The following is a 14,142-nucleotide window of genomic DNA, read 5'->3' as shown; positions in this document are numbered from 1 at the left end:
TATATATCGTTTCTCGCCACGCACACAACACACACATCGCAACCGATAGGCCTTCGTGCTTTATTTTCTTACTTTATTTTGTACGCCCCTGATACATCGCTTCTAGCACGCTTTTTCTCGCGTTCACCTTTTCGTTCGAGCTTAATTTACCGGTTCCTTCAATATGCGATTCCCGTTCGGTTTCAGAGAGATTTCGTTGAAGGGCCACCACCCCCGGCTCTCTCGAAGAAACGACCCCAACACGTGTTTAAGCACTAGCTCTCGATCGACACAGCTTATCGATAATATATTCTTTTTTTTTTAACCGTAAATCATCCTTCGTTACTTTCCGCTCTTTCGTGCGTCTATCTTCCCCTCGAAGTCGCTGGCGGGCACACCGGTTCTCGCTCTTCCTATTTCCCTGTTTTCCACCATCTTCCCTTTTCACCGTCGATCACCGATTGACGCTTAAAGATCTGATTTTTTGGGGGGGAGGAAACGTACTCTCGATATCGACCTTTCGTTCGATTTCTCCGCGACTTAAAAAAATTTTTATTTAGCTCACCCTCTCGATGCTTCACGCGACTCGACGCCCAGCGTCGAAAACGCGTCCCGACGAAGCAATTTCTTCCCGATCGACGATCTTCTCCCCCGTCTCGGAAGTACGTTCGATTCCCTTTGTACGCTCTCGAGCAACGATTCGATACCGTCGATGCAGTAGTGCCTCGCTTCAAGACGAAAATATAGTCCGGTTGAATGAGTTGTATAGCGTGTCCCCGAAATGATTTTTATTTCTAGGCAAGATATTTACTGAGACCATATCAAATTTTGTAGATTTTTCATTGTATAAATTATTAAAAATAGCATTAGAGCTCATAGTATTGTATATAAATATTCCACGTTAGAAGAAGCGGGGAAATAATTCAGTCATGAAGCGAGAGACTACTGTGCATATCTCACGCTTGTTACACATAATGTTCGCCAATCTCTATGACGCACGAGCTCTCCGGACTGACGATTTTACAACCTGTGTTCCGGTGATCCGGATCTCGCCACGATCCCGATCGTCTAGACTCGATTTGTTTTGACTTTTTCCACAAAAGGTTCGCAATGTTTATTTTAGATACTGCTCTTCGAAACGAATCTCAGCGTGACGAACAAATAGAAAGAAAATATTAATCTCGATCTTCCCTCTTAAATGAAATTACTGTGGCTACGGTGGAAAACTAAAAATTCAGAAACGAAACAATGTCTATCGAAATTCTCTCTCCACCTAAAGGCACGATACCCAAAAGAACTTAAACGCAAAGCTTCGTTGTGTGAGATTCGTTCGTTAGAGCGATTCCTCGAGTTAAAAGGGAAAAGGACGGTCTGAATCGTCGCGAGACTGGACGCCCACCGTCGCCGCTCGTAAAAAGAAATTCTAACGAGCGTCTCGCGTCGTCACCGGATGTGCTGATAGCCCGCCAGCTAAAGGTACAGCGTAGTATCTAATAACACCCGAGTTAGACTCTCGCCCTCAAGCCAACCAAACAAATATAGTTCGCATACAATTATTACAAATACGAATTCTTAAATATCAACTCTTATACTCTAACGATAGAATGATAATTAATAGGGTGTGTCTCGGCTCAAAAGACGACCGTGACACCCACGCGCTCCGGGTGTCCCCGACACGGTCGTCGCCGGGTACAATGTACGTTTCATTTGCGTGTACGCGATAATATTTCTTCTTTCTAATATATTATACTGTGCTCCTGTTAGTTTGCTTCTCGTTTCGTTCGTATTGGTTCACCGCGGTTCTGACATCGGTGTTCAGCTACCTGTCTCACAGGAACGGGGCAAAACTCTCCGAATAAAAATTTCTGATTAAAGATAAATCTTATTTGTCATACTTTGCCTTCCCGAACGAAATAATCGTGACGAATACGTCGACTGCAGGGTGTTTCGTTCGTCGTATTCGAGTTGAAAATTTCGCTCAAATCTGGCGTTCGATCGACTAGGATGGACGAAAATGTCGACCGTAAAATAAATTTCACGAAGCAACGATCGTTCGATAGAACATATCGTTAGTGTTTTCGATATTTGAAAATTCTGCCCCAGCCCTGGATACCTGACGAGGTTGTCGAGCGTACGCTTTTTACCCGGAAGTGGGACAGTAACTGGTGAGAATCTTAGCGGCGAACGCTTTAGGCGTTCTCGAGTATCGGTGATGGTCGTTCCATTAACATGTTGACAAGGAAACCTGTGTAAGTGGCTTTCTTTCCGACGATATCAATCGCCGTTCGTCGGAACTTTGATTCTCGTTTATCATTTAAGACGATATACGGGGGCGGTGTCGAACAAACTCCATCCCCGAGCAACGGACATACAAATTTTAGATTTCTTCGAATCTGAACTTTCCATCCCCAAACCTCGGGGAAATAAAATTTGCCTCACTCTGAAATAGGACACGGATTCTGACGAAATTGATATCAACGCGTGTACGCAGAAGTGGTTCGAAGTAGAATTCCTGTTAACGGATGTAACCTGAACGATCAAAAACCAAAGTCAACACGTTAACTTCCCGAGATTTCGAGCCTGAAGCTTCCCCTGTGTGCACTGATCCTTTTCCCTCGAAAAAACGGTTATTAGAAAATACCTGAATTCCCTTATCGAAAGCTCAGTCGACTTTTTTTTAGAGAATATATCGAACTGGATGCACCTTGGAGGGGTGGTCACTGGACAAGGTCTCCGCGTGTCGGATATTTCAAAAGAATTCCAAAAATTTCGACGGCTAATACAGAAAATTCCGATGCCCGCCCGACGACGATAGACAATAATGCTACTTCTATCGTCCGAAACTCTCTCCCTTCGACCATTGTTTTTTTTTTTTTTGTAGACCACTTTTGAATAGATTTCTATCAAAAATATATACCATATATAAGTGTATACGCAATCTCTTTGTACGCGGCATCGATCGTCCACCCGACGCTCGAGTAAAACATACGGATATTCGAACGTTCAAGCAATTCTTGAACGATCGGATATGGAGATCGATCGAGCCGACGATGTCCGTCGCCAAATTTCCTTTTATTTACGTCGAATCGTCGTTGGTCGAGCACGATCATCGCCCACGGATAAAAATCTTCCGAAAAATGTCTCGTGATTTCTACGCGCTCGAAAGATCTACATCGATCGCGCGGTCCTTGTTCCGAGCGACTGAGTCCACCCCTTCGCGGCACTGGGTTTCCTAGAATTATTTGGAGATCGTTTACGAAAGATCAGTCTGAAGTCACCTGTAAATGCATCGAAATTCACGGAGATACAAATACGCGGCTAAAAACGCCTCAGAAATTGTCGAAGGCTTGAATAATTATGTTTCTCGAGTCTTATTCGGCAGTTCATGGTAAGGGAACCCCCCTTGAAACTATCCCCACGATCGTGCCCTCGATCTTCTGTCCGTGGATCGATTTCCGCGATCGAAGCTTCCGTTTCGCGGTATCTGTTCTCGATTCTGGCCGAAAATCGCGATTTCGTGGGCGTTTGATCCAGCGAGAATACACGCGTTTTGCGTCGATCTCCTCGCTGGGCCGCAACGAACGTTAATATCTCGAAATAATTTTGATTCTTTTAACGTGGGAGCCTGATCGGGTCGAGATTCCCGTCGAGGATCGATGAAAGCCGATCGAAGGGCAAGGGGAAGTCCCCAAGCGTTGGTGTTTATTTTAATTTGTTCGCTAATTGCTAACATTGGCGGAAGTACGACCGAGCAAGTCGCACAAGATCATTTTAAAAAGACGGGTTTTCAAGGAGGAAACTAGAAATTGTCGATCGGTTGGCGAATGTTTGCGTGTATACGTATGTGTGTGAAGTTTCGATCGAATCTTCTATGTTTCTCGTTTCGTCGCGGTACACCTTTCGCGATCGATGGGCTTGTCACTATTCCGATCCTCTTCCCCTAGTCTCAATCTTCGATCTTCGCGAAAGTGACAACCCTGTCGATCGACTCTACGTATAGCCATATAGAATACAAGATTAAGAGGACAAAAGGGGCTACATCTAGAAATAGATAGTGTGTTTCTCCGTAGATAAGATTAAAATTGGTAGTCGTTTAGCATACGAGACTGGGGGTGCATGCAATAAATACACCGAGTTTCTAACTACGGAATATTGGATTCGTCCAAGCTTTCCTCTTTACTCTGTATACAATTTTCCGTGAGCGGAACAATTCCCCTCCCGACGTTCGTGGGTTGCTTCCGATTGGACGTTCCTCAACACTTTATCGACCGGATAGTCAATTGGTTGTGAGAATGAAAAATGTTGGATTTACACTACAGTAACAGAAAGCGAATAAGTAAACACTTTCACAAGGTTTAATATTTTTATAGGTATAAGAAAAAGCGCATTTTCGACGCTGCCGGTCGGTGAAGCGTTGAGTCTGACTCCGACAGGATTTTTAGGTACTCCTCGCCGAATGTGACACACTGAATGTGACCATCCCTTTCATTTCGTCGAAAGGGACGAGGAAGTGTTTGCAGTTTATTTAGAACATCGATTGGACCGGCTGCGTTCGCTCTGGAGACTCGACTCCGAAAGCTTTCGTTCGAATTAGGTTTGAATATGGTTTTTCACAGGGATTCAAACACTTTTTAATTCGAACGGATGGAAAGAGCTCTGCCTAGGAAGTACCTGAAATTTTGTGTTCTCTTTCTAGGACAGTATGGACTTGGTGGTCTTTTTATTCGATGACTGGGCAGATTTCTAAGGCGGTTTTGTACAAATATGTTCCAATTGAAGCGAATAAATACTTTTGTTATCAACACCACGTAAAAATATTCCAATAAAATACTGATACATCGGATCACCAATTTTGAATTTTTCTTAATCTTCTCAAACGCTTTCTATAATTTAATCTGCGTAATATTTTTGATTTCCAGAAGTTCGACACCTTTGAATTTCCACGACGAACGCAACGTGGGTCTTCTCGGACGCGTTACCTGAGAGAATTCGGGATTGAGATAGATAAATCGGGCGAAGCCATGTCTAAAGTGCCCAATGGCGATCTCGATCGTACAGGTATATGTATATGCTTGTAAAGGTATATATAATATATAATATGTATAATAAATACATAATATATGTATTTGTATATATTCATAAATACGTATTCGTACCTCGTTTTAATACGTAACGTCGAGTGAGCCTAACTCTAGGTATGTATGCAGTACGTACCATATATATTTATAATAGATCATTTGTTAATTCTCATATCGTTAGATCGCAATAATTCCTACACCAGGGAAAAACATCGGTTAAACGTTACTCTTCCTCCTCATTATTATACCTTTCTCTCTCACGCGCATTATTCCACGAGCCACGCACACGCTCATCGCTCTTCTCTCTTTTATCATTCGCTTGGAGCCAGTCACACGTTTCATTCTCTCAGATCCTACGAAATCAATCGCTCACTGTCTCTCCTCTCTTCTGTCAAACGTCGTCTTGTTCCTCCTTTCTCGTGTCAATATACTCTATTCGTCGCTCGAATAGGATTATTCGTTAGAAAAGATTTGTACTCTTGTGGGGTAGGCGAGTCGAGCGGACCGCGGACGTTATGATTCCCGCTGCCGAGTTCTGGCGTTCTCCATTTTTAGAGATCGATTGTTCCATGGATCCACGATTACAAATAAAAATTTGAACTCGATCGAAATACGCAATAACGAGAAACAGACACGTTTTCATGTATTTATTATGAATAAAAATTGAAAGAAAAATTGAAGAAAATACAAAATGGCCCCCACGGGGGATGGGGTAAGAACGAATAAAAATTGTAACTGGAGTTTAAGAACGAAATGCTGTTACGGGACAAAGAAAATGGCGACCAGTCGCGCGGCGGAAATCGACGGTCGGCTCGACCGAGTGAAACGCGCCGTGTTTCCGCGATCAGCCACGAAAACGAGACCTTCGAGAGGGCGCAGCCGTTCAATTAAAGCTCGCAATCCTGGTTCCGGGAGTCTCCTTTTTTCCCCCCCCCCCGTTCATTGTCTGGTCGTTCTCAGATGCAATCTTTGCCTCCTTTTCGCGGTCTCTCCCGTAGAAAAAGGGAAATGGCTACTCCTCTCTCTGTTCTTTCGTCCGAGATGATTTTTTTTCTCTCCATTTGCAGAGCACTCGAGACGTCTGCCAATTAAATTAAATAGTGTCGACGAAGGATCGACGATTCGCGATCCCGAAACAAAGGAAACCCCTCCCCCCTTTTGCTGCTTTGCTGTTCCTTTTGTTCGCCCGTTCCTCGCGTGTTTGCGATGCAACGATCTCGCGAGAGTCGCTGTTTTCTTTCGCGAGTAATTCTCTTTCTCGTGGTCAGAGACGCGCGACACACGGTGCGTTTCCATTTTTGTTTCTCTCTTTAATATCTCTCTTTCTAGACGAAAATTGTGTACAACGCGATGGGAACGGAAAAGAAAGTCGGAGACGGGCAAAATTTATTTAGATAGAACGCGAAATCCCACGATGGACGAAGATTTCGACGGTGGATCGAGTTTTGCATTTGTTTTGACCGAATTTTGCCCGGCTCCGAGGAAAAAGCTAGTGGTTCAGCCAACGAGAATTCGGACAAAGGTTTTCCCAGTATACGATTTGGTAAACGCGGTGCTTCTCATCCCGGCGGGTTGATATTTTCAAATGGTGATGGGTAGAGATCCTCTCATTCTTCGCAGTCGCTCGCCATTCATTCGAGATCACTAAATACCGACGTGGCGCGTTCAGGTCTCGATCGAAATTTCCAACCGAGAATTTCGCTTCCCTCTCGCTCGAATATCGACGTGAACGCGCCCGAAGTTTCGACTACAAGCTACGTGAAAATGGGAGACAGCTTCGATCATATATTTAAACCATGCATAGGATAACCTACGTAGTCGTCGCGACGACCGGATAAGTGTTCCGTCGTTTCTAAATAAGACTTCCTCCCCCCCCGGAGGATATACACTGACGGTTGGATCTAGGGGGTGGATCGCGAGCCTACGATCGAAACAGCAAAATCGTGATTACAGTTAACGTGCAATGCGATTACGTGTTGCGGGTACATACGTACTATTATTAAAGAACGCGCGTTACTAATGACATCGATCGAAACCGTCGTGTCACGACTGTTTCCTGTCATAGTTCCTTCGTAAAGCCTCCGACCTCGCGCTACCTCGACTTCTTTTACCCCGTTTCTCTTGCGTTTTTATATTTTTTTTTCTTTTTTCGTACTTGTTCTCTCGGCTGGGATATCACCTGGACCGTCGACCGGTTCGCGCCTTCCTAGAGTTTTTTTTAACGTTTTGATCGTGAATTTATAATTTTCATCAGGCTATATCTTTGTTCACCGAGATTCCATAATTGTATGTTCGAAGAAATTCGAGTATTCGTAGTATTATGATAAATGAAATTTACAGTCTGTACTTCGGTGTACGTTCTATTCTTTTATTTGTAAAAAATTTTTCTAGCGTAAATAATATGGTATCAAAAGTGGTTTCAGATTAATTCAGTCTTTAAGAGGCTTCGTAAAATGGCAGGAAGGGCGAAACACAGTCGCGGCGCAGGATCTGTAAGACATGGAAAGGCTATCGCAATTTCGTTCGTTTTTCCATCCTGCTTCGTTCTTCTTACCGCCCTCGAAAAATTTACGTCCCACGAAATATTGTAAAGTAAAATCAATGGAATCCAGGGAGCACGTCGGACCGAAAATTCACGTGGACAAAAATCGAATTCTACATAAGAAACAAATTTTTCGAGGCAACTGTAGATTAACCGAAGGAAATCGGATGTTCGCCGAATAACAATTAACCCTTCAACCGGGCATACACAAAATGCACAATCCGATTCGAAATTAAATTTTAATTGCAGATATTTATGAATTTTTGTAACGCACCATACAATTATTCTTTTAATATCAAAAAACGAAACATGATCACTTTGTAAACTTAAAATCTAATAATTTAAAATGTGCAATGATGTACTTAATAGATAGAAAGTGAGAAATGCTTGTAAATTGGGTCTTTCTATGAGTTTTCTTCCGCAGTTAGGGGGTTAATTATAACGACGAACATCGGAACAGATTCAATGACAGAATTCTAATTGGTTTCGATATGAATCGGAGATGGGCAAAATTCTAAATAAAAATTTCGACGAATAAACATGTCGTTGTTCGAATAAAATTTCGCCCATTTTCAATATGGATCAACGATGTAAAAATCTTGGGGATGCGCGAGGCGCCCCGAAAAAACACTAAACAACTATCGCGCGCAACGCACGGAAAACGCGGCGTTCCGTCAACGAGACAGCTATAGCTTACCCTGACAGATAAACGCATCGAATCCGATAGAAAGATTCCGTTAAGCCTTAAAACTTTAATGGTGTATCGCTTTCGAATACCACGTAGTCAATTCATGGATTGCGGGGGCCGTCCATTTCCACGAACGATCTCGCGTTGTTCGATCTAATTTCTCCAAGTAAAAAATCCTTTAAAACAATTTCAAGTAATTTACAAACGTAGTGGGCAAAATAGTTCGTGAGAAAGAATAACATTTTCTCATAGAAAGCTTCCCTTTTTAAAAGAAAAATCGAGTGTGTAAAATGTATCGAGCAATGGAGTCAGTTGAATGTAACCAGAAGTAGAGACAGTGAGTAATGGACAGACGCTCCAGCTTAATCATATTCGATGGAGTTCAATTTGGACATCGACGGAAGTAGAAATAGTAAATAATGGACCATCCCAGTCAAATCATATAATTTCAAACTCGACTTTCTCAGAAACTTAATATAACAAAATTTTATTCTTTCTTTCGGATTCCCTTCACGAACAAAGGAATAATAAAATATTATTTGAACTTAAAAAGGATAACAAAAGATAGTTAAATTTTTATCTTCCATAATCTACGATTAAGCTTGAAAGAGAAAAATAGGAAAACGTTGGATGATCGTTCGACGGACGTTCCCGCGCGAAAAGAAAGTATTTTAATCACTACGAACGAGTTTAGACGTTGATTTCCGATGGAGCGGCAAAACTTTGCGCGACATTCTCTTCTCGCTTCCCAACACCTCGATAAAGTCTTCTCTCGCGAGAGTCCTCCGCGTCACGGTGTTCCAATGCATCAATATCGTTCTTCCCTCCCTTCCTCTCTCTCATCCCTCGAAAAACACTCTGTCAAGTTGTCCCGTTTGGTCCGCACTACCAGCATTGATTATTTGTTGCTTTCGCAATGCACAAGAAAAACGCTTGTGTTTTACTATGTTTCCTTATTACTTCGTTTTAAACTTTTTTATTTTATTTACTTTTTTTTTTATTTATTTTTCCCGCGCCTCGGAGTATTTCTCATCGTCGCTTCCGTATGCCTGCCGTCCGATCGGTCACTCTCCCGTTTCGGCTTTCGCGCACCTTACGATCGATTTAATTTAACGAATTAATTAGTACAAGCTAAACACACGCGTTAGAAAATACTACACCTAGTAAAAACCGCGGGCTTCGCGAATGGTACCTCTTTTACTCGTTCTCCACGAATCATTTTATCATTTTATTCGTTCTTTCGTTACGATCGATTCCGATTCTCTTTCTCTCCTTCCTCTGCAGCCCCAAACTTTCCGGTGAAAATTGCGCGAAACTTTCCTTCGACGATTTCTCCCGGTAGTTCAATTTCAAAGTTCGATCTTATCGAAAGGGCTGCCCCGTTGTCTCGATCGGAAGCTTCCTCGAAAGATCTCGAGGAAGAGCTACCCGTCGTCTTTTCGCTCTCAGTGGCGTTGTCTCTCCTTTCGACCGGTCTGAATATACTTTCCTTCGCGTTCCTTCAAACAAAATTCCTCGAATCTCTTTCCCTTTTATTTTTGCAAATTTACGCAAATTTACGCTTAAACTAAACTTACCACGCGAGAATTCGATAAATCCTAGGCGCGTTTCGAAGACGTTCGACCCTTTTTGCCCGATCTCGTTTCGTGATCGCCTCGGCGATCGCTTAAAAAAATAGGGTACAAAAATTAGTGATCTAAATTTGAAGTCTTACCGAATTAAATCCTACAACGCCAACTATTCTCTTCGCGTACAATTCTTTTATCTTTTTATTTTTTTTTTTTTTTTGCCCAATTTCGCTTTTCACGTTTTCTCGTCTTAATAAAACACAGCCGAATAAAAATGCCCCGAATGTTACGCCCTAATTAAACCGTACGAGATCTACGTTGAAAATTTTATTAACCGCCCCCCTCGATTCGATCCTCTTTCTCTCGTATAAAAAAACTACTACCCTAACACGACCACGCGATGACACGACAATTATTACGTTTCGTTTTCTCGCCGATATAAAAAATGAAATTGCTTATCGTTTTCGATTACGCGAAAGACTTTTCTCTCTCCCTAATTTTTTTTGTTCGTCCGGTCGCCGGTTCTTCCGCCGGAGCGTTCTGCGAAACGAGCTCGCCTCGGATCCGCGCAAGTTTACTCGGAAGAATTTTCTCGTGAATCAGGATCACGCAGCTTCCGTCCGATGTCGCAATTACAGTGGTGTCGGTTCTCGTATACGTTGGAGAGAACCGTATGTGTGTATTCGTTTCAAACAAATTACGGAACGCTCGCTTTCGCGTTCTCTGCTCGTGGATGCCGATTTCCACCGGGAATCTCGCGTCGCGTTTCGACTCTGTCGACCGGCTCAACTTCCCTTTCATTCGTTCTCTTCGTTGGGAGTTATTTTCCCTAAAGTTACGACCGGTCGAACGTGGTCGAAACAGGGCACACGACTCTGTGGACGTAGGAAACGGTCGTGCACTCTCGGATTCCTACTGTGCATTCGCGAGAAGTTGTCTAACGGAAGCAATGTGGGCCTGATTGGTTCCCCACTCCAGCTTAGAGTTTGGCGAGAGTGGGGGATGGGCGGAGCAAGCATTTCTCTCTGTCCCCTGCGTTGTCCCGCTTGTCAACTTCTCGCGAATGCACAGTAGATTCCTTGAAGAACGTTCGCGAACCCTTTACTCCCCGACGTTTATTGCGATCGCTACAGCTAAGATTAAGGAAAATTTCACCGAGGGAAACACGACGTTCTTCGGGTTCTGCGACCATCGACGCCACCGGGAAAACTTCCGACGAGCCTTTCGGATCGTCCGTGTTGACAAATCGTGGAAGAGTTCTGTCGAGCGACAGGAACTCGCTACCCCCCAAGCGAGGGAACAATAGTGATACACACCGATTACACGACTATATAATATAATAAATTGTATGTATACGTATATATTGCGTGCATGTATATGTATATATACACAAGTACACGGTAAACGCGATTAAATGTACGAAGAGGGTGGGGAGTAGTTAGGTATCGTAGCACATCCACACGCCATTCAGACACATCGGTTAACCCCTCGAGGAAATTGGCTGCAAACGGGCTTCGCTATTTCGCGGGGGAGGGGGCAGGGGGAGCCTACGAACTAACGATTAATACGCGTCCCGTGAAAGCTTAATTACGATCGCTGCGCGCGCCATCGTTTTATCCTCCTTCCGTCTATATTTTTTTCTCCCTCGCTTCGTTGCTGACGGGGCACACCCAAAACAACGTGCGTCGATCGGACGTTGCGTACGTCAGCGTTGGACATCAATCTACCGATTTCGGTCGATTCGTTGATCGATTTTAAACATTTAAATCGTCGATGAACTTAACTGATCGCCTCGATGCATGGAATTCTCGAATATCGACTCCAAAAAGAAAAAATATATGGTGATTCGTTGTCTGGAATCTTCGTTTAAACTATCGAGTGGTTAGTCGCTCGAAACTGTTAATAAATGAATACAAATTTGTCCAACGCTGCGCGTATCGTCCCGAATCCGAATATCTCGAGCAACGATGGAAGTTGCGATTCCAACCCATTCTTAAAAAGTTCTATTCTCCGGATTCGAAGTCGAACGAAGCTCGCGAGAGAGAAAACTGAATGCCCCGTCGCTGTTCCTGAGAATCTAGACGAAGAGAACGCCAACAGAAAAACTAACGAAGCGAAAAATCGAACCATCGTGCGCGACGAGTAATACAATCTACGTGTGTGTGTGTGTGTGTGTGGGTGGGTGCGCGCGTGTGTGTATTGTGTGCACTCACTTTCTCTGTTTCTCTCCCGTATAGAATTCCTCACTGCTTTCATTCCCATAACGAGACTCATTCACTCTCTTCTCAGAGCATCGATCGACTGGATCACGGCTCGTAAAAACCAGGCCATCATTGGAAAGGGCGGAAATAAACCATGGGGAGGTGAGGGTTGGGCGGTGGAGAAACGAATCCTACGAGGAACGGAAACCGAAAATGAATCCGAAGAGCCGTGAACCAATTGTCTCCGCGGCTGAGTCGATTAACTCTTATCGATCCTCCGGTCAGCGATATCGATTTGCTTATCCGCCATTCTCTTCTATCCTTGCAAACCACCCTTTTCCCCCTTTTACTCTACTCTCCCTCTTGTCCTTCGAGGATCTTTGACTCGCGTCCCTCGAAATTTCCAAGATACTTCGTCGAGTGATACTTATTTTTTTTTCCTCTCTTTCCTTTCTCCTCGAGATGCTTTTGTTCTGTGATGGCTGGTTCGGATATGCTCGAAACACGCGAGAGAGCAAACGGGACCAGGTGTTATAGGTTAAATAACAACATTATGTTCCTATGTACATTTGTACCTTAGCCAACGTATCCCCAATCGACTCGATTACGGACCGTGCTCCCAGGATTCGCGAACGCGCTCCAGAATTGACGCCACGCGGACGAAAACAACATTTTCGAAAATTTGCGTTTGCCAAAATAGAAACCGTGGACGACCAACGATCGTCGCCGTGACAGCGACCTACTGCCTTCCCAAACTCTAGTGCACCGTGCAACAGGTTGTTCTGTTCGTCTCTCGAAAGAATGTCTCTAACGAGGGACGTCCCCTCGGAGTCATTCTTTCGAGAGACGAACAATACATTTCCGTGCTCTTCAGAATTATCGTTCGCGCGATCGTACCACCAGACAATCGTCAAGAATTACTGTACGAAAAATTGTTATTTTTTATCAGAGACAAAGACAATGTTTAAATTATTGCGTGGAACGATCGTTGGGCGTCCAAGGTCTCCATATAATTCCCTCGATTGATAATTTTCAGGCCGGTGAGAGTTTGCAACATGATATCGAACAACGATTGAAAGGACTGTTTTCGCGAGACACGGTTCTCCAACAATTTTCCAGCAATTTCCAGCCGCGCTTTCAGATCCGCGAAGCGTCAAAGCGTCCCCCGCTTGCGGTGATCTCCGAAAATCGTCGACACGATCCGTGGCGACTCGAGTAGAGAATCCTACGACGCGATTTGGCACCGATATTTCCCCAACGCGCAGAGGCTTTTCCCGTAAAAACTCGCAGGGCCGATTCGCTGGGAGCCCGGCTCCAGAAATCGTAGAGTGTGAAAGACAGCCGGTGTGTGTACTATTTGCGTGGTTCGGCGATCGTCGCTCTTGCCTCTCGATCAACTTCGATAAAATCTTTCTCTAAACACGCCGAAAAGCTCTCTGAAACCGGGGGCTTGAATATACACGGTTGTTGATTTTCTTCGTAAAAAGTAAAATATCTTTTCCGTTTCCTCTTCGTTTCTCGAGTCTTCTCTAATAATAAAATTTCTTTCTCTTCCGTCTCTCCCTTACACATCCATAGATCGCGGGTATAATTCAATTATCGAGAGGCAAGGCGAGCACGCAACGGCAGGGGAACGTAAAAAAACGCCGTCCGCCCGAGAAATAAACAAAATCGCTCTCCAGTAGCGCACTCTTGATAAAATTTCTTCGTCGTTCGTAACACGTTCAGTATCAACAACACCATTGGGCAATGTACATTAATTACACGTTCACTTACAGGATTCGCAATGGAATATCGATTTTCCCCTAGTGCTTCGTCGGGCGTGGAAAAACAGTGGCCTTTTGAATCAGCGAAGTTTTTCTTCTTTTTTTTCTTTTTTTTTGCGAGGGGAGGGAGTGAGATTTATAATCTGTGAAACTTAATCGGGACTCGACGGACGCGCGAACCGAAAGGATTCCCCATTTCTTTCGCTCTCTAGTCATCCTCGATCCTTTCGAACTTTTCCCCCCTCTCCGGGCCCAACAACCCTTCCGGTTCCGCGTTCGCGATGACTTTTTTTCCATTCGTGTTAAATAGTATGCGCATC

The sequence above is a fragment of the Colletes latitarsis genome, chromosome 10, assembly GCF_051014445.1.
Source record: "Colletes latitarsis isolate SP2378_abdomen chromosome 10, iyColLati1, whole genome shotgun sequence".
Taxonomy (NCBI): Eukaryota; Metazoa; Arthropoda; class Insecta; order Hymenoptera; family Colletidae; genus Colletes; species Colletes latitarsis.
The sequence above is the reverse complement of the archived record's forward strand: the minus strand, read 5'-3'. Positions refer to the sequence as shown.